Source organism: Oxyura jamaicensis, chromosome 5, assembly GCF_011077185.1.
Source record: "Oxyura jamaicensis isolate SHBP4307 breed ruddy duck chromosome 5, BPBGC_Ojam_1.0, whole genome shotgun sequence".
NCBI classification, from domain to species: Eukaryota; Metazoa; Chordata; class Aves; order Anseriformes; family Anatidae; genus Oxyura; species Oxyura jamaicensis.
The window spans coordinates 8211373-8239190 of NC_048897.1; the positions used below are offsets into that span (position 1 = coordinate 8211373).

Below are 27818 nucleotides of genomic sequence, written 5' to 3' on the forward strand. Positions count from 1 at the left end.
TTGATCTTTTGATTTATTTCACCTCTCGCTATGTCATTTTAATTCCATCATGCATGTCATCCATGTCCTTGTGAGGTCTCTCCCTCAGATAATATGCTGTGTGGCTTTTATGTATACGCTCATATACACATAAACACACACACATACGTACTTGTTTCTTCACTTATGTGTAAGGAATGCTTATACTATTTTTCCAGCTGTTTCTGTAAGCTCAATATGCTTATATGTAATAAATATCCTATTCATTAAAAAACAATCATAACTGAACATGAGTACATTTAATACATGTGCATTAAAAATATTTTCCTTTAAAGGTGAGCTGCAAAGGGAATTGAGGCAGGGAAATAAATCTCCTCCAAACCTCATTTTTTTTTAGCACATGTAAGTTTTGCCTGTAAAATTCCACCCTCTCCCCCTTCCCTCATCTCTCTCTTCCTGATATTTTGAAAGCCTGTCCTATAGCAAATGCTTTGCCAGTTTATTTCCTATGGACAGAAACTAAATCTATTGAAAATGACTGTACCAACTGAAGTGTGTCCCCCAGATGCTGATGAGGGTTTGGGTGTCTGTAGCAGACAGATCATACATTAATGTATCAAAATCAATCTAAACTAATTTAATTGTGCTGGCAAGAATTGTGTGAATACAAAATGCTTGAGATACAGAATAACAACAGTGAGTATATTAAAAAAAAAAAATCAAGCTGTGCACTCTTTCAAGCTTTCATTTTAAGTCATCAAGAAGTGATGAAAAACATAAATGTAATAAAAATAATCATTTGCAGGTCACTTTTAAATTATGTGACAAATGCAGACAGTGATATCATAACACTGAACCAGAGAAGACTCACATTCTCTCATCACTCATTTCCTTTCTCTTTACATTCCCATGTACTGTACCTCTTTTACACTTTTCCTTCTTCCTATTAACTTTTCCATCTTGTCTGCTTCCTCCACCTTTCAGTCTTCTGCAGAGCACACTGCTATCTTTATTATCTTGCCAGGCCTCCTCAGGGACTGCAATCTTTCCCTAACAAAGTTCTGGCACTTCCTCTTAGAGCTTCTTCTGGAACCTGGAAATGAAGAAGCATGTGAAAATGAGAAATAATCGGAATAAAAGTCAACTCACATCTTTGGAACTCAGAGGGACCCTGGACTGAGTGCTGAGGGGAAAGCACAGTCCCATCTGATCACAGCATGAGCAGAGCAAATTCACTGTCTGAAACTCAGTAGAGCAGGAAGAGTTTATGAAGGCTGCCATCAAGTGCATGGAGCCATACAGGACTGAGCATCAAAGAAATCCATGATAATATTCATTCAGACAAATTCTGCTGGTGACAAATGATTCATCATGGAGCAATACATGAAGCCAGTAGGAATCAAAAGGTACTAGTCAGGACACCAAAATTTATTTCCAGCTAAACCACTAGTCTGTTTTGTAAACCTTACATCTATATTTCTCTTTACCTCCTTTCTAAAGCATTTGCATCAAACTAGGAACCTTGTGAAGACTGCTTAAAGCAGTTAAGCAGTTAGATGAGGTTCTATAGACACTTCTGTAATAAGAATAAATCATCAGTAATGATGTATCACTGGTGAATTCTAAAACATTTTAGAGAACTACAAACATGCTGACGTTTCTTGTATGTTCCAGGCAAACATATATAGGAATATAAATGGAACACATGTGTATATGTTATATATATGTATTTACACACACATCTGTGCATGTGTGTGCATGCATTTATACATACATGTCTGTCTCTAAACAAGAAGTATACCAATGCTGAAGGAGTGCAGAACATTAATAGTTTGAACTAATGATGCTTTTTTTTCTCTCTCTTTTTTTTTTTTTTTTTTTTTTAAAGGAGGGGGTGTGATCATTTATTTCTAAAATGTCTTTAAGTTTCAAAAATTTCTGTGGTAATTCAGAAGGATGCTAATGTATGGAGCTGTGAACTCCTCTACTATGAAACAGAACAGTTAAACTCATTACTGGCCATTAAGCTAAGTCTTAATTGCTGATGTATAGCCAAGTTCACAATACAGTACGAGCCCATGTAAGCAATGAGTGCTCATACGTGCTCATCCTGCAAGTCTGTGTGTCCTGCTTGCTGACAAAACACATATACTGAATCTGCAAAAACAAATGCAGGCAAACCAAAGTCTAAGAGGCCAACTCTGTTCTCTGTTGGGTTAGTGAGAATTCCAGTGCTGGACACAAGTGCTGGGAAAGGATGTGCTTCTGTACGTACCAGAAGGGCTGCAAAAAGGTGGGGTCATGGAGCAGAAACTTGCTATCCCAAATCTGGAAATCCCGCCAGCCCAACCCTGCAAGCCAGCTCTGACAGAAGCTATGTAACTGTTCCTGGTGGGGTCAGGGGGACATGGGCCATATGTTTGAGTGCATAAAATTGTAATTCAACAATGGAAATTACACACCTCAGGGAGAGCAGGTATTTTCTGATCAATGTAAATGGAATCAGTGCCTGAAAGTATCTGAACTTGGCTCTGTTGCCTGGAAAAGAATAATTTCTCAAATTCTGGTTTTGCTTGTTCTCCAATGGCTGATCTGCTTTGCTCCTGTCATGCACATTATGCATAGTGAGAAATCAGTCCTCCTGTCTGTGGTGCCTTTTTGTGGGTCTCCCAACTGCTGCCATGGCAGGTAGGCTTGCAGGCTCTTATGAGCCACGACATTTAGGAAAAATGAGAACTGTTTTTGCAGCACAGTATGAAATTTGCCTACTACCCTAGTGCCATAACATGATCATAGAATCATTAAGGTTGGAAAAGACCTTCAAGATCATCTGGTCCAACCATTCCCCTACCACCAAAGTCACTGAACCATGTTCCTAAGCACCACATCCAACCTTTCCTTGAACACCCCCATGGATGGTGACACCACCACTTCCCTAGGCAACCCGTTCCAATGCCTGACTATTCTTTCTGGGAAGAAATGTCTTCTAACTTCTAACCTGAACCTCCCCTGGCACAACTTGAGGCCATTCCCTCTAGTCCTATCACTTGTTACCTGTGAGAAGAGGCTGACCCCCAGCTCCCCACACATTCCTTTCAGGTAGTTGTAGAGAGCAATAAGCCTCCTGAGCCTCCTCTTCTCCAGACTAAACAACCCCAGCACCTTCAGCCGCTCCTCACAGGACTTGTGTTCCAGGCCCTTCACCAGCTTCGTAGCCCTTCTCTGGACACACTCCAGGGCCTCGATGTCCTTCTGGTAGTGAGGGGCCCAAAGCTGAACACAGCACTCGAGGTGCGGCCTCACCTGAGCAGAGCACAGGGGGACGATCACCTCCCTGCTCCTGCTGGCTGCACTATTCCTGACACAGGCCAGGATGCCGCTGGCCTTCTTGACTGCCTTGAGCACACTGCTGGCTCATGTTCAGGCGAGCATTGATCAGCATCGATCACTTTTAGGCTCCATTGTCTCAAGACCTATGCAAAGAATTTTACACTGTGCTGAAACAAATTGTAACCCTCAGTAACTGAAGGTAATTTCGGTGTATCAAACTCAGCAAAAATTGTAACAGGAAAAACAAAGTGTAATTAGCAAAGACTTGTCCATGAAATTACACTCAGTACACCAGAAGTGGCAGCTAAAGCGAGAACCTGTGACAGCCACAGAGCTTTCCATAGTTACGGGTTTGGGGCCTAGTTCCGGCCTGGTTTGCCTTCTCTCCTCCCGCCTCTCCCTGTCTTCACAGTGGCTTCAGGACATGCCTGTTGTTCCTGCTTTCTCCTCTCATCTTCTTTGTCCCTTTCCCTGTTTAGGTCATACTTCCTACACCCTCAGCCAAAAACGGGGACCACCTGATGCTGAGGAATGCCACGTCGCCTTGCTTGTTCTTCAGTTAGATAGGAAGGACATCTATCCTGCAGCTCTTGCCTGCTTCCACTACCATAATAAGAATGATTATTAATTAGATTACCACATGCACTTTTAAAAAAATGATGGAAAAATGGCCACAGCAGCAGAAGAGGTTGATAACAAGACTGTTACTGGCTTTGGCACCTCCAGCGTCCACTGCTACTGAGTTTGAGCCCAATTCAGTAAAAAACATGAAGGCTGCTCACCACCAGCACCTCCCCTACACGCTATAAAAGCCTTCCAGGAAGCACCAAGTTAGCAGGTGACATCTGATGAGCTTGCAGAGTGGGGTGCTTGGCCACAGGCATGACAAAGTCTTCCACATCTCACCTTCAAGGGTTTTGTTCACTTTTCTTTTTGGTGAAAGACAGCTTATGAAGTAACTCCTGACAGAGGTTGCTGGTCCTGGTGAAGGCCAGCCACAATAATCACCTCAGTACAGGGCCTGCTCAAGACACACTTCTGGCACAGTTCTGGAGTCCTTGCCATAGGGACAGTGATGAATGGCAGATTTATATTGTAAAAAGGCTAAGAAGTATCAGCCTCTTGTCACCTGCCTTTGCCAAACCAATGACAGACCAACAACAGAAGGCAATAAGTCTTTGCTTTCTTCGGTACCTAATTTCCAGGGTTTAGCTCAGAAGTGGAAGTTTCTCTGTCATAACACATAGGAGCAAACTTGCAAGTGAAGGTTTTCAAGGTACAATACATGGAGCTGTGTGGGCACCTGTATGCAGGCGGGGGTGGATGGGTGGGGTGTTGCTCACTAACCATATATATAATGGTACTTACACAGAGTCATTTAGGTATTTTACTGCATCACACCTTAATGACATCAGCTGATAACACACTGGTATCACACATGCCAATGGATACTGATATTTTTGCCTGACTGGTATGGAGCTGGTTGGATTATATACTCACTGGAATTTAGCTTTGTCTGCTGTTCTCAGACATCGCAATCTTCGACAACACACAATCAATGAGCAAGGAACATTTCACTGTCAGAATTATCAGGCAAACTGATACAACACATCAGATCTCTTTTTTTAACTCTTTCACACACACTTTTTTTTTAAAATTAATTTTGCTTGGGCTTCAACACTTATGAAATGTTACTTTTGCATTCAGGGAATAGGCTTAACCCAGGTAACAGAAGAGAGAGGTTCTTGGCACACAGACCAACTGCTACTGTACTTGGCACTGATCAGATGAACACCAGGGACTACTTTAGAGAGGCCAGTGTAATATCTACGGCCATCAATTACTTGCTGAGAAAATACACATCTTCCAGCTAGCAAGAGCTGTGCTGGTGATTTCTTTGATACAGGATGCTATGCATTTAAAGAAGTATACTCAATAGCCTTTTGCCTTTTCTTTAAGACCTCTAGTCTCTACCAGTAATGGGTAACGTTTTCAAAAGAGCCTAGAGCCTATTTTCCAGAATGATTTAGTCACAGGCTCCCACATAAGCTTATTCATCCTGCTGCTGGGGCTGTGGTTACACACACATTTCTCCAGGACACGGAGTCAGCGTCTGCAGGCAATGCCCACTCTGGCTCACTGCTGCCTGCTCCCATCCTGCTGCCACCCCTCCTTGCAGAACAAGGAGGGCAGTGTAGAGACTGCCGCAAACGGCCCTGGCGGTGGCAGCATGACCTGCTGGAGCCAGAATTGCCACAGAGAGAGGTGTTTGTGGAACCAGAGCCTCAAGCAATTCTCAGTCAGGTAAATAAATGTCCATGGAGCTCCAGCCTACCACAGCTAGAGTGCTTCCAATACCTGAGCTCTAGAGATAACCCAGGTAGCTTTCCATATCACCCCTGGCAGGTGTCTAGGTACACTTTTAGATGCTTCTGCTGGTTTGGGATTGCCTCATTCACTGGTGGAAATAGCAGTGTTCACTTTCCAAGAAGCTAAGTTTCATCAATTATTGTGTTTCAATGGAGAAAGCAAGCATGAAAGCACCTGGAGATGGACAGCCTTGGGCTAGCAAATCCTGGTCCCTCAAGACCTACTGCTTTGCCTACTGCAAACACACTATCTGACAGCCATAAATCACAAACTTATTATGTAATGGTCATGCCATTTCATAGACAAAGATGCATTTCACAGGGAGTATGGTTTTAATAAACAGGCAGCCTTTCAGCGGCTAGACTGGAATAAGCCAGTGATCTCAGTCCAATTCCTTCTGGAAAGGTAGTCACAGCACAAAAACCACCAGCACAAGCGGACAGACTGTTACACATGGCAATGGGAAGCCGAACAGCTTTCTTGTCCCAGTGGTGGCAGGAGGCACGTTTATGGCAGGAGCACCAATGCCCTCAGCAGGCTGGACGAGCTCCATAGAGTTGAGGTGCTGCAGGCGGCTCTGCCTGACCCAGCCTGAGACTATGCTGAGGATTTTGCTACTTGGGGCTGCCTTGCTTGGATGTGCACAATTATCTTTAGACATTTAATTAGTTCATTTTAATGCTACCATGCAGTAAACTGAGGGATTCATAGGGCTGACTGCGTTAAGACCCAAACTCACACATGCAAAGAATGCACTTCTGAAATGCAATGAGAAATATTCATTATTCTTGGATAGAGCTCCCTTTTAGTTCAGCAGTTATAGCAGCTGTCGTCATTTACTGCATTAGCAAGCACTGTTCCTGTGAATTTATATCATCGTATCCTGGAGTTCTTTGCCAGCAATATGCTTAACCCACTGCTGCAAAATAATCCCATATATATTGGCTACATATTTGAGATATTATGATTAGACTTTTTTAGAGGGTGTTAGGAATTATTTTTATAAATGTGGCATGTGTGTATGCACAAGGCTTTTTACAATCAACCTTAAAAAGGAAAGAAATATATTTTCATTTTTTAACTTACTTAACTTAACTGACATGGTTTCCCCTGGTTTCTGATAGGCATCAAACTAATACAGCCATGCTGTTACTATGAAATATTTAGGAAATAACCGAAGAAGTAATGTCACTTAATATATTTTCCTGAAGTATGATTCTAACAGATTTCCCATAAACTATCAAATCTGTCATTATAATGGAATAGGTGATGATATCTGAGAATGTTTGATGAGGTCAGTCAGAAGGCTGATAGATATGTGCCTTTAAGAAACATGGGGATTAGCAAGCAACTTAACTATGCTCTGCAGTTCCAAGCCATTGAATAATAACCTTATCCTTCCTATAACATCATCTTCAACATGTTAGAGAAAATGCATAGAGGAAACACCTGATCAAAACATCTTCAAATTTTGGTTTTTATACGGATACAAGAAGTTTGACTTTTTTCTTTTTTTTTTTTTTTTTTTTTTTTCCCAGATGACTTTTAGACCTCAGAGACTTCATCCTGCAGAGTAAAGGGCAGCTTTATTCAAACAGAGAAAACCTCATATATTCCAGCAAATGCACAGCTGCCATTTCATGCAGACAAACCTTTTGTGGCAAATTAATTCTAAGAAATAATTTCATGGAGGAGTATGAACCTTATCAATAATGATCATAAAATAGCAAAATCTAGTGCAGTTAAACAAAACAGTATCTGTGACTGCACTTTGAAAGGGAAAAATAGATTTGGGAACAGTGTGTTTCTAAATCCTTTTGATAACCCTTGTAGAGTGTTGATAGACAATTCATGCACAAGATTCACCAGACATTCCCTGCTGGGTCTCATCCACTGAGGATATAAATCTGCCAGCACAGCTACCACATCATCCACAGCTCCAGAGTTTGTTCCTTAAGTCAAGTTACAGCTGGTGTGCATTGCTAAAATATTGGTGTGCTAGTCGCAGCCCTATGAAACACCCATGTTTTGAGACTATTGTTAAGTTTGTTACAATACATCACATTAGACCATCTTTCTCCACAGAGGGTATGAAAACTTATGTTTCCTCTTTCATTGAAATTCAGAGACCTCTGGGACAAGGGATGTTACAGCTCTGCACTGCAGAATTTGAACTTGCAGATAAAGATAGGTGCTCTACCCAGTCAACAGATTGCACCTTTCAGGCTTTTTTTTTTTTTTTTAATGTGTCTATTAAGAACAGTATTCTGGCTTATTTCTTCTTGCTCCTTCCCTCCCTCATACCTTTTTACTGAGCCATCTATTTGACAAATTAAAAGGAAGTCCCCAGTGAGCTCAAAGCACAACTATATCTGCTTGGATTTCCTGTCTACCAACACTGATTCAATACAAAGACACTTTCCAAAGAGCTGGCAGAGAGTCCCTTGGGCATCACCCCAGCAAGGCAAATTTAGGAGCTGCAAGTATATCCCTATTTCTGACCAGCCTGCGTTTTCCTTCTCTAGATTTGCATAGCCAAGCTTGGATAAGGATGTGGACGCACCCCATAAGCCAGAACACACAGACTCTATTCAAATCAGCACTGCAGGACTGGTGCAGTGTCTTTGCAAACTGGAGCTGACTTGTTGATCCTCCTGCGCTCAGAAGATTGCTGTCTGGCACCACTGGTGAGACTGAGATTTCTGACTACAACCAGCAGAACTTTTCCATGCACCAGTGTGCCAGGAAAACAAGGATACTCCTTGCAACAGTTGCTCCCTGAGGGAGGAGGAAATTAGGGAGAGGGAAACACAGAATTACAGCTACTTCACACTACTGACTTGGCACGTGTGCTGGTATTACCAGCTGTCAGAGCCTTGCTCTAGGAAAATGCTGTGGCCACACCTCTCAGAGCTCGGTGACAGTGTTGTAAAGGATGTAACAAAGCACAGAGGTAGGGGTGAGTGCAGTAAAATTAACCAAAGGGCCTGGTTCTGCAAAGATATGCTGTACATACACTGACTTCTTTACAGGGGACTTAACTCCCATCCAGGCTGGATCTTCTATCCAGATCAAGCTGTTGCAATAGATTTTCAAGAATGATAACACAGTCTGAGCCTATGAGACACTGAGCCCTTGAGTTCAGGGAAAGTTGTGGGTGCTGTGATTAGACTTCTAGATAAACAAATCCTAAGGGATGTTCCTGCCCAGCACTTAACATTTTCAGTGAGATACAGTACTGAGTCTTTTGGAAAAGAGTCTTAATTTGTCCTTATTTAGAATGGCAAGAGCTTCTGTCTACAAAACTGCTTTGATATTTTCACATTATCTGCTATTAAAATCAAAGCAGTGTGTTGCATCACACTTAAGTGCTACCTGCAAGGAATAATCTGTCACTAAGTGAAGATGCTAATCACTGAATGAATGAATTGAGGTTACAGACTCTCCAGTCCCTTCATTATTTAAGTAGAAAAAGGTGTTTTGAAAATAAAGCAGAGTTTCAGAAAAGAGTCTTGCCAATAACTGATGTTTTTCAGTGCAAGCCATGTGATATGCCTCAGCAGCTCTCTAGCTGCTTCTGAGCTGAATACTGCTCTACTGTATATCCTGCTTCCTGGAGTCATCTTGGCTTATTTAAAGGCATCCACCAGGCCTTTTACTTACATTTCATCTGTAAGCATGGAGGAATACAAAACATTTTCAGACTGACCCCAAAATACTGTGTTTGCATATCTAAAAGCACCATTAATTTCATGTGAAAGCCACACCTTTAGCACCACAAATCCACCCACGAGCTATACATTCAATCCCAAACTGAAAGTTATGCATGTTCTTGCTAACCTAGTTTTGTATGTGTGTGTTTTTTTAACAATAGGCCTAAATCCATATTAATGATCCAAAAAGTGACCAGGCCTCAGCACCTTTTGTCCTCTATACATTAACTATCCAATAATCAACAGTAGCTGTCCTGTACTCTGGTGTCTTTGGCCTAATTCAGAGGGACAGATATTTATCATCACCCTTGAATTGGGTGACCCATTCTGACAGGTCGACATCCTTATTTATGTAACAATGTCATAGACAGTAACTGCTAATGAGTGGAGTGACACAGGGGTCTGTTAGATGGAAAGGCAGAGGAAAGCTGAAAAGGGCATGAGGGGTTAATGGGACTTTTCTGTTCCAGCCTCCTGGGATGTGTAATTATGTCCTAATAAGAAATGAATGTATTGATTAGATTAGTGTGCAATTGTGTTCGTGTGCACACGTACAGTGCCGCATGCATATAGTCAGTAATTGTGTGTGCCTCTATTTTTTCTGTATGTGTTTTTAGCATAAACTATCTTTGTCCTTTGGCCAAAAACAGGCAGCACACCCCCACAGTCCTCTTCTTGTCCTCACTGGGGCAAGCTCCTTGTGAATCCATGTGGAGTTTATCTGAGTAAAGGCTGAATTCAACTTCAGTAAACACCAAATAAGGCCTTCAGGATTAGGCCCTCACAAACAAATGACTTCCTATTTGCATTGTTTGGTACAAATACCCACCATCACTTAAAACAGCAGCAAAAGCAGCTCATGCATTGTAAATAAGTGAGCGTTGTCTGCTTAGGAGACCTTCCACCAGACAAAGTAGGCCGTGCTCATCCCTAATATAAGTCCTCCTCTATCAGCCTGCTTACAGTAGAGAGGAATTTGGCCCAGCATTCTTTCTCATCAAGTAAAATATGTTCTCTGACAGGTCAAGGAAAGCATCCTTCACACGCTCACAAAGGCCCAATTCTCTGCTGCATCTCCTAAGTGTGTGATCTGAACTTGAGGGCGAATTCCCTTGATGGGAAAGACAAAACAATAGAGAAGAGCAGGAAAAAAAAAAAAAAAAGAGAAAGGAAAAAAAAAAAAAAAAAGCATGTCTGAAAATCAGAGCTGCCCATGGCTCAGGAGGCAAAGGAATGCAGCTGATAGTGGTCCTCCCGCCTATTGCTGCTGATAGGGAAAGGCAGAAGAATTGTGGCTTTTCATACCTTGTAAATACTGCACAAACTCCAGCTAGGAACAGAGCCTTATATGTCCAGTAGGCTGGTATTTGATGCTTGGATAAATAAGGAACAACAAGGGTTAGCCTGGCAGTAGGAATAGACTTCTTGGGTCACAACCTCAGTCCCTTGTCCCTGGGATAACGAAGGCCACAGAAGCAGCGTGCACAAACTGCTGATAAATGAGTACCTCCAGTTGCACGCTGAAGAAATAAATTACTTTCTAGTGACTCCCTCTGGAAAGAAGCAGCATTATTAGGCTCTAGTGGGATTTCCTTCTATCCCACTCTTGACTAGGACCTTTGTGAGGCAATGGGAAAAAAAAAAAAAAAAAAAAAAGGAAATCTGAAGGATTCCTAAGTCTGAGAGGGCCCACTTTACCAAACTGCAATTTTTGTGAACTGTGGCTAGGATTCCAGACATAACACTCAGGAAAGGCTGTATTACAGAGAGGTAAAAAAGGACTTACTGAGCAAGGTTTCTGAACATTTCAGAAATGTTTAAACTATCTAATATAAGAGTACACTGTGAGGTCAGTGTCACAGGAGAAACATCCCTTGAAAACAGATGCTGACTAATCTAGATTTTTTTCTAAAGAATGAAAGATGGCAGGTATGGCAGACGTTGCACTTGCAACATGAAGATCACTTGAGCCCTACTTCTGAGAGATACCATCACAGCTAAAAACAATTCTTTCCCATTGCACAATATTTCTACTTCAAATTTTCCCACTCTGAAGACATTTTTGTAAGTGTTTTGGTGTAAAAAATGTCTAGGGAACATACTTACAAAAGAGAATGCAATGGTATTCCCTGCAAAAGGACTTAAAATCAAAGATGAATGTCCACCTTCTCAAAATTTGCCTCAGGAGTCAAAATACTGGCCCTGGCAATGTCTGAAGGAGTTTTATCACTGGCTTCTGTAGGGCTGAGATAGCATCTGAAGTGAAAGCACTGGAGAAGGAACAGCCTAATAAAACCACGGTATTTTCTTCCACATTATGTACGAAGTTAAAGCAAGTTCAGTATCCAGAGTGAATGGCAGAAAGACGCTCCAAAGGAAGAGGCATTCCTACTGCCATAGTTCAAACACAGGTCTGAAAAGCAGATGCAGGAAAGTTAATTTTTCAGTGACTGCTGGCCCTTTGACTCCTAATAGTTAAGGGTGGGTTCACATTTGGACACTCAGACAAAACTGATTTTGCCATTATATTGATGGGAACTTTGTAACGCAATGAATCATCATCAACCGGCTGATTTATTTCAGAGGGCAACTTGAAGCAGCCAACTTGGAGCAAGGTAGCCCAAACTAAGCAGAAATGTCCTTCCCCGTCCCATTTATTAGTGTCAGCATCAGCATAAGCTTTTCTCCTTAATGGACCAATCTTTCATTCAGGCCATAGAGGATCCTGAGAAAGTTTTCCTCGTTTCTTTATATTTTGCCAAACTTCTAAGTGAGCTCCTAAAAACTTATTGAAAGAGCATTACTCAGTCTGACACATTCCATTTATTTCGATATGGTGACAAAGAGAGAAGATCTAGTTAAAAATATTGCAATAGCCTTATGGGATACTTATGGGTTTCTTAAATGTAATACATCACAATAGAATACTTTGTTTTTGTAGAAGGGCATTCTGTATTCGCCAAAAAAGCTGCTGACTTAATCATTAGTTATGATGAGAAGAGATTTAGTGCTCTCTTTCTTTACACTGTCAGTGAGAACAATGTCTATGAAAAAGCCTATGCTTCCCATTATAAATCACTATAAGCTCCATGAAAATTTCTCCTCTACCCTGGGGTTTAAGTGAGCAAATACTCAGTGATGCAGGCTCCCAATAGTAGCACTTCATGCCTAGCTCCACAAGTTTATGAAATGCTATGGTTCAATATAAGTCTAGGCACTACCCCTGCATGCAATTTCCATTGTGTAGCAATTCATGTATGGCTAGTCTTTGATTAAAAAAAAAATAATGAAATACCTACATGTTTCCCCCTCTTTCTTCACCAGCTCTATATATTTTTAAATGCATTCAAACTGGAACACAGTATCATTTTTACCATTAAAAATATATATAAATGTTTATCTATCCTTTAATTTTTCATCCCCTGACATTTAGAAGAAAACCTTTCAGATCTTATTAGGGCAAGCAAGGATTCAAAACTGAAGCTATTCAAAAAATAAATAGCTGGTAGGTGTTTCCCTTCACTGAATAAAGAACATTAGACCAGATCATCATAAGAAGACAAATTCAACCATAAGTGATGTAGGAGGAAGTTCTGAAATTTACAAACCTCTCTCAAAACAATTTATATAAGAAATACAGATTTAAAAACCTAGAACTAGGCATCCAGATTTGAAAATCTTTGACCTTCCCTGTCTTCCTACTTTCCCCTTTCCCTCCTTCCGCTTACCATAGTCACATACACTGGCTGGATTTTATTGTAAACTTTGAAAAGGAAAAGGAAAAAAAAAAAAAAAAAAGAAAGTAGAGAGTGTTCCACACATCTGCAAGCATTTTTTATTTGTTTGTTGGCCCAAGCTGACAGCTTTTTTTGTGTTTCCTAGTTTATCAGAAGTCTATCAAAATATTTTGAAGAAAAGGAGCCAGGACACTTTCCCTAGATTTTAGTGCTCCCTAATATTTAAATTCATTCTTCTGCTTTTGTTTGTTTGTTTGTTGTTTCCCTTATTCATTGCTTTTCTCATTTCTTGAAGATAATATCCTTATTTCAGGAGAGGGAGATGAGATGTTTGTTTCATGACAACAAACTGTCTCAGTCTCCTCCTTTTCCGGGTTTAACTTTTTGAGCTTTATTCAAAATTCCTATCATTGGGTTCAATTTTGAAAGGGAGGACTTTGATTGAAAGTTCTCAGCCACCCACACTGGACCTGAAAGGCCACTAGAAATAGCCCTTGTCTGCTTCATTTCTCAGGAACCAGAATAGACACATTCCCTCTGGTCTGCCCTAAGATATGGATTTGGCTCAGTAAGCAAATGTCAGCTGCAGAAGCAGCTGGCTGCAGAGCAGTTTTCGTGGAAACTGGGAGCCAGTGTCCTCTGGAAAAAATATAATGCTATTTCACTAATTTATTCTTTTTAATTTATTTTGAATAATCTTTGAAATGGGCAAGAATGACATTAAAGTCAAATCGTTATCGGTCTTTTGATTTCAGTTTGATTATTGACAATATTACTGTGAATAAAAATAATTATAAATTTATACTGAAACATTGTATGTTAGATATTGGCAAGATCTTTGTACTAAAATGCAACAAGATAAAAGCACAAGCATTATAGGTCTCTGGCTATTATCACAGCTCCCAGAGCTACATGCTGACATCAGGAGTCTGACTTTCACATACAAGCAAGACAGGCCTTAGTCCTCGCAGATAAATAATGCCTGAAGATGTCACCTACCTTAATGGTTTTATTGATGTCTGAGTTTTCAAGCAGACTACAACACTAGAGGTAGGAACTCGGACAGTCCTCTTAAAGGGATGAAATCCTGCCTGGGAATGGGCGGTAGTGCAGAGGTTCCAGTGCCAGCATCCCAGGTGGACTCCCCACAGGAATTACCAGCATAGCCTGTTACCCGCTGCTGTGGAGATGACTTATCTGAGACAGACTTCACCCTGTACAAAGATAAAGAGCAGATGACTGAAACACAATGTTTTCCAAAGAGAAGATAGCTTTTGAGTGGATAACTTCGCAATTTACATACAAATTTACAAATACAAAGCTGAGGTAAGGCCCAAATGTGACTCCATCGTGGGTTGCCAGAGCCTCAAACTATCTTAAGCCATCTAGAGCTTTGAACAAAACCAAAACTCTTTAAACTTCTTGAAAGAACCAAATACTCCACTAATCAAAATAATTAGCATTTTTAACACTCCAGTATTCCTCCGTCCTTACCAATCCTGCAGATAAACAATCAAGTTACTCAACCATGATTTTACTCCCCATGCCTTTGTAGATTTGTGCTCCCGATTCCACCTTTCTTTGTTAAGTGAAATATTTGCTTTCCAATATTCCACTGAGATTGATAAACCTGCAGTGAAATTAAAGCTAAAATTATGAGTAATGAAATGGATGAAATTGTACTAATTGCTGCAGTCACCTCCTCGACTGATCTATCTGGTGTCATTGGTTTCCTGTGTTCTACATCTCAGGGTGTGTGGTGGGTTTTCCCATCCAATCTTACACCAATCCAGCCGTTTCCAACAACAGATTTTGTTTTGGTTTTCAGTCCCACACCTTCTCAAGACCAGTTTACCTCTCCCTCCCCCCCTCAGCTGCTAGCCAGGGGGATACCCAAACTGCCCACTCTGGATTTGTGCTGCTTTCTCCTGGGGGTGGCAGAATCAAATGAACAGAGGGCTCTCTCAAAGATCCTTGTCCTTTGTGCAGGTTTCCTAACTTTAAACCAGGGATGAAAAAACAAACAAACAAACAAACAAAACAAAAAAAAACCACAAAGCAAACGTGACCCTTGCAATTGAGATCCTTTATTGGCACAAGCAGTCCTATTAAAGTTGAACAGGAACAGACATCATAATAATTAAAGTGGGCATGAGTTGGCTTTGAATTGCAGGAACTCTGGGTGACCACATTTCACATTCCCTGTCATTGAGTAAGATAGAATTTCCTTCTTCTCATCGAATGGCAACTCTTTTATTTATGGATTACATTGATGTTGTGCAAGGAGGTAAAGTTACTGATAAAGTTTTCCTGAAAAAAACACGCTGCATTTTGTTTCAGCTCCACAGATGACTGCAGTTGATCACATATGTTTCCCAGCAGCCATCAGTGTATCCAATTAGAAAGATCACAGAATATTTTAGAGGTCTTAGGATCATTTGGTCAGCCAAAAGATTTGGGCTTTGAAAAAAGAACAAGAAGGCAAATATGGTATGTGTCATGACAACCATGCATGGTAAAACGTTCTCTTAAAACTAGTTGTATAGATGTAATCCTTAGCATTAAATACAAATATGTGTGAAAACCAGGAGATTTTTTTTTTTTTTTTTTTTTTTTTACTATTATCTTATAAATTATAATAACTCACTGCATTGAAGTCCTCGCTATATCATCGAACTGATAGGAAAGGACTTGGTTTTCATGGTCGGAAACCATTTCAAAAAGGAAAAATAATTAAACTCTGCTTGTCCTTGAGAGAAAACATGACATCTTTAGTTAACAATTTCCATTACTTAAAAGGAGGGAAATATTATATAAATGTAGCTCTTCATTTTGACAAGTTCTTTTTAATTTTAATCTTCAGATCTAATATGGCAAGAGTGCTGTGTAGAAGAATCTTCAAAATAAAAATTGTTATTTGGATACTTGTATTTCCAGGATAAAAATCTATTTTAAATGCTTTCATTCTAGAAAGTAAATGACAGCAAGGAAAACAAATATCCTGCAGAAATAGAGGGGACAAGATATCAATTAAGTTATCAATTCTTGGTTCCAAGTCTGAAAATGGCTTTGTAGGATCTCTATTTCTCATGCAATTAATTTCTTGATTTTCCACTAATGCTTATATTTATGATGCCTTCTCGTACTCCGCGAATAACTTCACAGGACCTGATAGTTGAAACCATCGGGCCTCCAATCCATACAAACAGACCAGTTAGCTGAGATTGAGTTGTTATTGGATTTATGTGTTTTTGAAATAAATAACTAAATAAAAAGAGCAAGAGAAAGCAACTGAGAATTAAGGACAGAAAAAAAAAAAAAAAAAAGAACAAACAAACAAAACAAAAAAAAACAACAAAACACCCCCACAAAACCAGAAGAAACACTGGAGAAGAATGATATTGAGGAAAGCTAAGAAAATAGACTTCTAAGTATTGCTTGTAAAAAGGCCTTTGAACTGTATATAAATATTCTTCCTTGTTGCTTGATGCCTTCAAGAAAACAAAGCTCTGCAGATGTATGTGAACAATCAGGACTACATGAAAAATTCCTCTTCATTGAAAAAATGGTAAAACCTATAATTGTATGGCTAATCAATCAATTTTAAAAAGGAAAAAGTCAGTCTTCAATTTCATTACATTCCTTTCAGATGCAACTTTGAACACTCAGGTCTCCTGAATATCACATTAGCAATGTTAGAGACATCCGATGTTAGAGACCCCATGCAAAATCTTCTAAGCACCTAGCATTCTCCCCCAGACTTTAAAACTTCCTGGACTTTAAAACTTCCCTTGTAGATATGATTTATACTCCAGCAGCCCCCAAGCATTTAAGCTAAGACTGAGGCCCCTTAAACTGACCACTTGACTAGCCATCCTCTGAAAAAAAGCAGAGCTGTTGAAGAGTGCCTGCATCCTTGGATAGATGACTGGAATGGGTCACTGGTATATTTTGTCTTAAGCACTGCAACAGAGCATCCCTCTTGCAGAAGCTGAGCCCACACTCTGGGACTGCCAACCCAATGCCCTAAGGAACAAATGCATTGTGCTAGCAACTTGTTGTGCTGCAGCTCTCCTTCCAGAGGGCTTGACCTTCCACTAGCGGTGTTGGGACAGAGCTGTTAAACCCCTCAGGACAAAAGGAGTTCTGCAGGACCTTGTTATATGTTGAACATAAATAGGTATATTGTAGCCTCGCATGCAGTCCATTTTACTTGTGCAAGTATGTTTTTTGTTAAACACATAAAACAGAGTGGGTTTTAATGGTTGATCAGATCCCGTTAAAGCAAATTGCATGTTTAAATACAAAGGATGAAAGGGCCTCTATTATTCTACAAATTTCTAGCAGCATTGCACCTTAAAAGGAATTTTATAGCAAATTTGTAGCTTTGCAACCAGCTCATGAACCAGAGGGCATAAAAAGGACATGTGTTCCAAGAGCAAATGCATTCCATATTTCAGGAATAACAAGTTCTTCCTTGAACCCAAATCCCATTGAGGCAAGGAAAGGCTTTTGTATCCATGGGAAGCAGGACTTTGCTGTCTTCAGCAGAACATTATTTCATTAAGGCTGCTAACCTTGTCTACGTTATAGACGATCAAGACAAAACTAAAAAGCCCCTGCTGTATACCAGAATGCCACAGAGCCCTCCTTGCCCTACACTTTAATTGCAATCCATACAAACATTCAAGAATAAAGATCTACATAAATGGAAACACTGACCCTGTTGATCAGGCTCATCTGAAGTGAAAAGATTAAAATACCCTAATAGCAAAGTCTAACACTAAGATTTATGAAGGAAGTATCATGCATCTGTAGCTGATGGTGTCTTTGAGTACAAGAATTTATGCAAGTAAACCTTGACATAGCCAAGTAGAAACTTTTCATGTAGTCCTAGAATTAGTCTCTTGCTGCTAAATGAAGGCTGTAGGATTAGAAGGTGCAAAACATACATACCTCACATGGCCTTCACCTATAGTCATGCCTGAGCCTCTATTCTGTGTATTTAGACAGATGTCTGTAAACTTGTAAAAATGCTGTTGTATGTTTTAGGTTGAACTGTGTTTAAACCAGTGAAATACTACACACACCACAGCCTACAGCTATTCGGAATGCAGATGCTACTTAACCAGAAATAGAGCAGGCAAATACATAAAAATTGAAAAAATAGAGAAACTGAAGGCTCTAGTCTTCAGATGAATCTTGCTGGAGCTAATAGCTGGGATTTAATGTGCTGTCACTGCCAGCTAGCTGCTCCAGCTCTGTGCTAGAGGGTTTCACCATGATGTTCTCATCATGTCCCTTTAGCTGCCATCAATTTTGTTTTAAAACACTGCACCATAAGCCACAGTAAGAGGATCTGACACAGTCTTGCTCCTTGTGCCTTTTGTAGTCATTACTAAGTAACCCCTTCTGCTGCCCCTCCAAGGTACCGCAGAGGTTGTCAGCTGGAGCCCTGGACGTTTTGCTAGGGCAAAAGCAGTGAAAGTGGGAGTACGTGACCATTTGCTGCCTTTGATGAGGTAACCAAAGTCTTTGGAATTTTCAGTGCAGAATGGAAAATCTTGCTTCTGTACTATACATTTTTGATTTCTGGCTATAGCTTTCTTTCATATTAACAGTTTACTCATATACATTGGAAGTTCCTGGTCCTCAAAGAAGAGATTCACAGTGCTAATTGGAAGGAAAAAAAAAAAAAAAAAAAAAAAAAAAGGAAATAATGAAAATAAACCAGAATAGCGAAAAATGGCAGATTTTTAAGTTGCAAAACCTTGTTCTCCCATAAGAAAAGTCAGACTGGATTGAAGTTGGTGAAGGTCATCAGGATTTTGACCAATACTGAGCCATACATAACGAGCCATAGAACATATCCTACAAATTCAGGTAGCAACAAATGTTGTAGAGCAGTTTAATGGGTTGTCTGCACAACGTCAGTATTTGGTAAAACTCGGAGTACTAAAGTAATTCTTCTCTGTTCTTATTTACGTAAATCCTTACATGCAATCATCTCTGAAGCATTTGAGCTCTTCCAGATAGTGCATCGGGCAGCGATGCACTAATACCTGCCACATCTTTTCCTCCGCCAAACATGAAATGTATGAGGAATGGACCTTGATGGGCCAATTGAGCAGAGGATGGCGAGCTCTGCGACAGTCAGCACTCCCCAGAGAATTTCACATCTGAGTCACTCCCTCAAAAAATGTCTCTTGCATAGATATGCTTTATCTGTTTAGGAAAATCCTGTTGTGCCAGAAAAGTAAGGCTACTGAGGTATTGAGTTTTTCTGTGATAGGACATTGGCCTGGCATTGCTGAGAGCTGAGGGAATGGCATGTAGGTTCATGTGTCTTCATCCACAGGCAGCAACCCATAAAGCTGTACATTTATAGCTAGGTGGTACATTTTGAATGGCGTAGAAAAGTCAAGCTGTGAGAGAAAAATCTTCCAAACATACATCACGATCCCAAATGACTTGAATAATAAAAGGTAAAAAACAAAACAAAACAAAAAAAAAAAGCACAAGTGGTATCTTACATTATTTCTTAACTTTCAACATAGAGGATGTGCAGATAAAGTCTGGCTTGGTTTTCTTGCTCAAAAAGTGTTCAAATGCTTCTATTGTAGAAAACTCCAGGTTTTCAGTGGCTGAAATACTGTGAGAAGAGAATTGTCTCACATTTGGAAGCTAGAAAGTTTGCTTCTTTTTCTATTCCTTCCTGTCATCTGCAAGATTTCATATGGGGTAAAAATGGGAAATTACTTGAGCAAATCTTCAGCTTTCTTCAGTTTTCTTTAAGTAACGTCCTCAGCTTTCTGCCTCATGATTTACATAATAAGGAGACTGTGCTGTGTTATTACATCAGTTTCATTTCTTCAGGGAAAAATGCTCCAGATGTATTTGAATAAGTCGTTAGTACAAACATCCCATTTTTGTAACAGCATTCCCTAGATCAACTGTAAAGACTCACTGTTGGTTTTGGCTACAGACTTAGGAGTGGACAGACATTGCCACTTGATCTAAGCAGCTGCCTCCTCATTACTCCCTCCAACGTGTTTGTCATGGAGAGAAGTACAAACCCCTAATGGATCCACAACATGAGCACCAATTCATAAAACCAGGCAGATGACTCATCTGATAAAAATCACCATTGTAAAGCTATTCAAGGAGTAGGGGAAAAAAAAGATTAAAAAAAGAAAAAAGAAAAAAGATTTAGCCTTCCTTAGAGAGATTACTTCCTTTCCTCAGGGTGTTTTTCCTCAGTCATATGGGAATGAAATTATAATTAAATACGGAGTGCTGGATCCTGACACTTAACTCTGGTGGGACAGTACTGCCAGTAGGTCTATTAGAAACTGTGGCCATGCTTGTAGAGGGAGTACTGCTTACTCAAGGAAAAGGTTACAAAAGCCCTTCCTGTCAGAATCAAAAGCAACAGTGAAGTGTAATAATGAACAATATATAAATGCCTATTTTTATAAGTAAAAATGTTATTCATTTTAAAAGGAAATAATCTAAATACCTCATGTATGAATAGATGTCTTAAGAATGGGTGAGTAATTCTTGTAGATGCTGATATGTCTGTATTACACGTGTACCACAGCCACTATTTGCTTTCTGGATGAAATCAGAACACTATGATTTTTTTGTAAATGGCTGGAGTTTCAAACTGCATATGTACTGTCCCTAAACTATAAACACTGTGTTTTTCACTTGGAAACTCAGTAAAGATGCCTAGAATGACACAAAGGTACACAAACATTACAATGGATAATGATAGCAAACGATGTATTATTTTAATAATTTATACATGCTCTGCTACAAAATTAGACCCTGTTACGTGCTAAAAAAATTACACCTATTTGTGTCTACTGGATTTGTCATAACTGTTCAGATCCCTGTTGCTGTGCAGGAGATGTGGTATTTGCACTTAATTGCATCATTTGAAAGCCTTAGAAGAGGGTATTCTAATGATTAAATCAATGTAAACCAGGTTTCAGAGCCAAAATAATCAAAAGTCTGACCAAGGCAAATGTTCTCAATAAACTGAGCTTGCCAAACACAAGTGCTAATTAACACCTGATTCTAATTTGGTGATTGTGAAAGTGTGGCAATGGAGCCCTATGATTTTGCTAGTGGAAATAACATTGCTTCTCTCCATTTGGTAGATCACATGAGCTGCCCTCATGGCCAAAATTCTTCCTTTTGATCCACTCTGGAAACAATCCATCAACATGGTGGCAGCTTTATTCAAGTTGTACAATACTTCTCTGTCTAAGAATATTTACCGTTTTTTTTTTGTGTTCTCCCAACAGTAATGATTCTGAATGAATTTTTCTCTTCCTTGATGTTGGTCTTAATAAAAAAAAAAATCAAAATATGAGTTTAAAATATCACACTGACTGCAAATGACAAACTCAAGTCATCACATTTTCCTTTCATTTTTCCTGTTATGACTGTATCAGATGTTAGAGGGAGGAGGAAAAGACTACTCTCTCAGGCAGGTTTCACATGTGCATCCAAAAGACCTCCTACGTACCTTATCAAGTCTTCCATTCTGCAAGACACTTACAACAAAAGCAGTTTTAGCACCTGAGTAATTCTTGAAGTCAATGAGCATTTGATCGGTTACTTGAACAATGAAGGTTTTTGCCTTGCATCGCAAAGGAGAAGTTCTTTGCCCTTTCCACAGTGGGTGAAGTCACGCAACAGCCTCAGCCAAACAAATGACACTAGATCTGTTGACAGACATGGTAGCCAACCAAATGGCCAAGAAGGCTGACTTTTCCAACAGATAAGGACTGGAGGAACTATTCTTTCTTGAAGTAGGTGGTGTTTCCAGTACCGATAGCAAGTGTCTTCTGTGGACCCCTGGAACACTTCAGACCTTAGGACAATTAACCTAGTACCATCTCTCAGAATAATGTTCTTAAAAAAAAAAAAAAAAGTACACATTCAAAGATGCTCTCACAAGTCTTTGCACAAATGATTCAATAGCACCATTCCACCCTGAAAAAAAAAAGTGGCATGGAACAAAAAAATGTACTGCTACTTTAGACTTTAAAGTTGTAATATTTCTCACTTATAATATGCCTAAAATAACATACACTTGATCTTCATGTGTAACACACATAAATAATTACCGAGGCATACAATATGCAATGCATCTTCAAAATCAGGGTTAGGTAAATTTAACTTCCAGCTGACTATCAGTGAATTTGGTTACAAAATCAACACCTTATGTATTTGATCTACACAAGCTACGTTCTACCATATACTGACTTTTTAAATAGTTACTTAGCCTGTCATTAAAAAAAAGAAAAGAAAAAAAAAGTCAAATTTGTAAGTGCAGCAAGGTCTGCAGAAATATTTGCAAAGACTCGTAGGTATTTTATTACCTCTCCCAGTGCAAATGCATTTGACTGTGTGTTTAAAGCAACTGCAGTTTGTTCTTAATAAAAGTGAATTTGCACTATAAATGGCATCCCCTCTTAAGAAACAATACTTCCTTTATCTACTTGTGTTCAAAAGCGCCTAACAGGGAAACCCAACTTATCTGTTTCATCTTAAAACTGGAGCTGCCTGTCAAGCTTTGACAATCTTCAGATTCTTTTGGAAATAGGAAGCAACCCATTGTGTTCAAATTTGCTTTTAGTGACAGCTGATCCCACAGGAGCATCTAGTTAGAAAATAATTGATAGCACTTGAAACAGAAAAGATTGCAAATCAGGTATGACAAGTTTGCATTCAATGGCAGTCCTAAAACTAATTGTCCAGTTAAGAAATCAGCTTCAGAAAGAGGAAAAAAACTTAAGGGGAAGGAAATGAGAAGTTTGTTTATTGCACATACACTTTCATTCTGACAATATTTTCCTTTTAAAAGGCAGATCTGGAATAAGCAGTACATTAAAGGGATGGGCCCAAAGCAAAACCTCTAAACCGAATACTCCGAACTTTATGACTCAAGCCCATCTGTAGTTTGTTATAAACAAGTCATAAGGCATAAATGAAAAAATCTGGATGCGGAAGGATAGAGGCTCGATCCTGCTACTATTGAAGTTAACAGAAAATCTCTTGCTGACTACAGAGGACTTTGGAGCAGGCATTAAAATTCCAAAGTAATACTGGCAAAGCTTCAATCATGTGTGTGTGCACACGCTTGTGTGTACGCACACACAACCCAATATTAAGAATTTTTAACCCTGATTCTTATATCAGACTATACCACCGGATGTCAAAAATGAAGATAACATGGGAGGAAGTTTATTTTGATGAGGATATCCCTAAATGCTGTTGAAAATATGCTTGGAATGGTTAATTAGTATGGAGGGGCTTTGGAGGAAATGATATCTTGCAGCTTGACCATCATCTTTTTGCCAGGTTTCCCTTCGATTTATCTCTTATCTGCAGGAAACTGTCTCACAGCTTCTGAATCTGCTGTTGGCTAAAAAGAGAAAAAGGACAATGACTCATTGTTGGGCAACAGGACAAGTTCTATTTGGATTCTAAATTTCCACATTAATGCTAGTTAATGTCATTTCTAATGTACTTCAGCTCATCCAGGGGACATCCAGGGTGGGCTCTGAAACTAACCAAAAGTGAAAGTTCCTTCACGAAAATAACAAACACTAAATTAAAACAAGATATAATACCCACAGGATAAAAACATTGAGTAATACTAAAAGTATCTGATGTATTTTATATGACTAAGGCATCAAAAATGCCTTATTAATAAATGAAAGTATTGTAAACTGGTGAGCAGCTGGTGACAGGATGCGGCAACTGATACCCACCAGAGTTATTTCTGGCTGGAGGATACCAAGCACGTTGATTGCTGCGACTTGTACCGGAGGGACTATTTCCATGCACAGTCAAACAAGGCAGGGCTCCTGACTCTGCAGCTTTTACTGAGGGCTGGCAACAAAGACCTGGTTAACTACACGAAGCGTGCGAGGTTCTGCATCCAGCAACCACAAACAGGAGCGCAGTCCAGGGAAGCACCCAGGCAAATGTTTGAGAGTCCCCGCTGCCGTGCTCCAAGTTAAGCACGGATGTGAATGCCGAGCGTAGGGGAGCGCTGGGGGAGGGATGAGAATGCATCAGATGATCACTGTGCCAGCACTAATGAGTACATCAATGAAAGGATTAAGAAAGGATGGGGACATGTTGCGCCCATCCCCTCTCCTGCAATGTTTGCTCCAGTACTCAGAGGTGTGGCTTGATTTGGGTAAGAACCGAAAATTCAGCGGCTTCTCCAAATATTACATAAAAGGAAAGAATGACATAAAAACACGATCTAACTGTGTAAATATTTTTTCCAGTTTCACAGAGCAAATCCCAAGCATGTCATGCGTCTTACATTTTTTATTCCCCCGGCTCTCTTTCCCCAGTGCTGAGCTAACATCTGAAATAAGAGTACACAATCAGTATGTTAATAATCAAGGAGTCTGCTCACTGCATTATACAGACATCAGAGGAATTTCTTCCACTGTCTGATGAATATTATAAACAGGCCTGTTTGTATTAACAGAGCCTTATGTAGCAAATCCAAAAGTGACAAACCAAACAGTTTTAAGTGGTTACATTCCATCTCCAAATGTCCCGAGTATCAGACTTCATTAGAGACCTGCATCCTGGCTGCATGTGAGGGAAACAAAGGCCGGCAGAGGCCTGCAGTCAGTCGGACTAGACGCTTGGTGCTGAAGCAGATGACTGTGACAAGGTTTTTAAACTGCCAAAGTGACACTGCAATTGCAGTCTGGTGTTGCAGCTGGAGAGCCAGAAATATTGTATAAGCTACCAAGAGGGAATGCATTTATTCTTGAGAGCGACGCTTCAGGAAGGGTTTACATCTGAGTCATCATCTTTGACAGCGTGTGTGTCCCATCAGCAAGCTGAGCAGCAGGGCTTCTGCAAAGCATTTCAGAGGTTTGAAGCTCTGCACATCACTGTGGGCCTCTCTGGCTGTCCTGCAAGTCAATGCAAAGGTTCCCTTTGGTGTCTGCGGGCTGAGAATGGGTCTCTGGATGGTATTTCTTGGGCTTAGAAAGGGTGTGACAAACCCCAAGCACATGCCCAAACTGACTGCATTATCACCCGAAACCTCACATTTTAGGCTAACAGAAGGAATAGGCACAGCTCCTTCCCCGTCCTGCCTACAGTGCGCAATGCCTAAAAGCAACAAGAGGTGGGGGCAATAGCAGGAAAGGAAAGATGAGAATCCTATGAACACTCCTAAGGCTAGTGGTTTTTATTGCATATGTTGTGATGGCTTCTCTGGGCTGCTGTGGAATCGCGCGTTCGGATTAGTTCGAGCAGACCGTAGAGAGCTGTCTTCTCTGTGATCAGCATTTAGCATGAGGCTTTTGCGCTTTGCTAGTAGGGAGGACGGTGTCATATGAGGCCAGGAGAAGGACTTTCATTCACCAAAGTTTATTTGCTGTTTTCTTCAACCAAGCCACTTGGGTTTCCAACGGGGGCCTGGAAACTGTGAAGGAACAGTCTTTCTCATGAGATTTCCTGTTGGTGCTGCATCCAGTAGGACCGGAAATATCACAAGAATAGCTTTTCTTGTGGTATTTTATTACTTCTGCTTCTGCTCCTGGCCGGAACTGGGAAGTACAGGGGTGCATGGAAATGAAATATAGTGGTCAGAGGAGAGTCTGCCAAACATTTGGAAACGACAACAGCAAGAAAGGTCATTCACTTCAGTCTCAGGAACTGCTTCCGATCTGCTTTTATTTTATTCAGACACATTTACATGATGCTGCTTTTAAAGCTCATTCACTCAAGGCTGGCATCAGCCTGTATGCAAACATGGAGTGTCTGTGGTTTAGCTGTGACTACGGCTGCTAAGTTCCTATAGAGAAGTGACTTCTGTTTCCTAAAACGTTTAACTGACATAATCCACCATCAGAATAGATTCAAAAAAAAAAAAAAAAGAAAAAAAGAAAAAAAGAAGAAGAGGCTACATCTCCTAGTTGCACTCCCTTTATTTAATACAGCATATTAATATTCTTTGTGCAGACAAATCCTGTCCAGCAATTGTTTGTAAATACACGTTGCAAATATTTTTTCAGCAATCTCAGAGGGTGCTCGGTGTCTGGTGGCAGCAATGACTAAGCAGCACAAGCAGCTCAAGCAGCTGCTAGCAATTCTCCCCCAGCCATGCCTGCCCTGAAGGCAGGGGGAGGCAGCTCAGGGCCTTGATGCCGATGGGAGGGGAAGGCTCAGGCAGGAGTGGACACCTTGGAGCAGTCAGGAGGAAGGGGAAAGCCAACAACAGCGCAAGCCAGCACTGCTGCTGAAAAGCTGTTCAGCAATTTACACCCTTGGCATCGCAATCAAAACTACCTAAACCACATGGGACTGTTTCCATTTCCTGTTTGGTTGATGTAATCTTTACAAGTTACTCCTGTTTCTTCCTGAAGTGAATTCTCCACTGCAAACCTAATTTGGTTCCATTATTAAATGAGTGTTGGCTGCTAATCAACGCTTTGCTTTCCTCAACAAGCTCCATTTGCAAACAAACTGAATTAAATGGGGTATGAGCACAGATGAAGAGAAATCCAATTTAAAAGCCAAGACAAGATTCCCTGAGTTTGTTTCTCTCATTATCTGACTTGCATCCTAAGAGCTCTCTGCTCAACTTAGCTTACAAATGTGACTTTTTCCTACAGATTATGTCAAAAGAAATAATCACAGATATTTTCATTTCCTTTTTTATTATTATTATTCAAATTATTCAATCATGAATAATTGCACTGAGGTTGAGGGGACTCTTCCATGATGATAAAGAAAATACAATAGATTTGGCCCAAGAAGGCTGTTCTAGTCTTTCGGAGAGCTAAAGGCACACACTGACAGAAGGAACAAAATAACCTTAATACCTGATCCCATGTTCTCTGTCATAAAATGGGACCAAATTCTGCATCGACAACCTGTACAAGCATGACACAAAAAATCTATTTTATAGTTACAAAATCTGTCTCATTCCTTACTTCCTCACAACTGCGCGGACTATGAAGGATGGTTCAGAGTTCAAAGTAATTATTGTTGTAAAATGCCTCGGTTATCATCAAGGACTTTCTTGTTGCACTCTTCAGATGGCGTGGCTCCACTCCCAGATGTCTGCTCTCATGCTTTCGCCAGAGTCACCCGGCACTGACTTCTCTCCCTGCTTTGTCCCAGGGAAGCATACAGCCTGAAGCCAGCTTCATGGCCTTCCCTTCCCAGCTCCCCACTGCCAGCAGTATTGCGCAGGCAGTCAGGTCGCCAGCCTGCTCCTCTCTTTTCTCCCTGCCTGCAAGTTGATCCTGGCACAGTATCTCACAGTTTTGCTTCTTCTTTCAGCCAGGGAGACACGTCAAACGTAATTACCTCCCACTACCGGGGAAGGGGGAAAATGAGAGGCAAGTTCAGGTAGATCCTAGCATCGCAGAAGGATGAGCAAAAGGAACTGAGAGAAGCCAGGCTGGAGCCAAAATTCTGACACAACTGTTATGGTCTGTGGTCTGTGTCTTCTTACAAAGAAAAGAAAAGAAAGGAAAAGAAAGGAAAAGAAAGGAAAGGAAAGGAAAGGAAAGGAAAGGAAAGGAAAGGAAAGGAAAGGAAAGGAAAGGAAAGGAAAAGAAAAGAAAAGAAAAGAAAAAAGAAAAGAAAAGAAAAGAAAAGAAAAGAAAAGAAAAGAAAA

At 40.3% G+C, this 27818-nt stretch overlaps 1 long non-coding RNA gene across 4 annotated transcripts in view; it reads right to left on the reverse strand.

The window, feature by feature from the left end:
- Nucleotides 1-27818, reverse strand: part of LOC118168296 — a 287029-nt gene that overhangs the window by 68032 nt on the left and 191179 nt on the right. For 2 of the 4 annotated variants that reach the window (XR_004751473.1, XR_004751472.1), the window contains exons 4-5: nt 14129-14343; nt 900-1072 (exon numbers count right to left, since the gene is read on the reverse strand). This is a non-coding gene — a long non-coding RNA (uncharacterized LOC118168296). Of the gene's footprint in view, nt 1-899; nt 1073-14128; nt 14344-20648; nt 20820-27818 lie in introns of those variants that run through there. The other 2 variants (XR_004751475.1, XR_004751474.1) reach the window with 2 other exon arrangements.